Source organism: Arachis ipaensis, chromosome B04 (genome assembly GCF_000816755.2).
Source record: "Arachis ipaensis cultivar K30076 chromosome B04, Araip1.1, whole genome shotgun sequence".
Lineage (NCBI taxonomy): Eukaryota > Viridiplantae > Streptophyta > Magnoliopsida > Fabales > Fabaceae > Arachis > Arachis ipaensis.
The window spans coordinates 19,631,816-19,632,519 of NC_029788.2; the positions used below are offsets into that span (position 1 = coordinate 19,631,816).

Here is a 704-nt window from a genome sequence, read left to right on the forward strand (position 1 = left end):
TCTCTTCGTTTCGGACAATCTGCCGTCGAATGCCATTCCCACGGTGGCCAGCGCCGTCGCCGTCATCTGCATGACCAGCTGCATCTCCATCACCATCTCATAGCAATAAACCTTCTTGTAGATCTTCTCCACAACGGGAAGGTACAAAGCAAACAACAAACCTACGCTAATGGTGCAAAAGAATCCGATGAAGTACTGCTTCTCCGTTACACCTTTGGGTCTTTTTTTTACTCGAATTTAATGCGAGAACAACGTGATGAGAATCACGGTGTTGAGATTCGAAAATGTTATCTTTTGCTTCACGATGATAACGGAGAGAATGAGATTGAAACCAAGCTGAAAAGAAAGAAGCAACGAGGTTGAAACTGAAAGATACGAAACCCCCATGGGAAAAGAAGATTATTGATTCCCAACATGATTCCAACGAAGATCGATAAAGTTAGAATCTTTTTGTTGAAATCGGTAAAGGGTTTTTGGATGGTGGATTTGAGGAGAGAATATGGGAGGAAAATGAGGATGAGTAAGAGAGGAAATAAAATTTAGCTCTTCTTTTAATCATGTGTGATTCTAATTTCAGATTTAAAAATTAAATTTAGCTCTTCTATAATAAAAAAATTAATAAAAAATAAAATGAGATTAATTATCATTAAATTGTAATTTTTATTATATGAGTTTTATTATCTTAATTTAAGAACAATTAACAT

At 35.7% G+C, this 704-nt stretch overlaps 1 pseudogene; it reads right to left on the reverse strand.

The window, feature by feature from the left end:
• Positions 4-533, reverse strand: LOC110271456 (annotated as a pseudogene).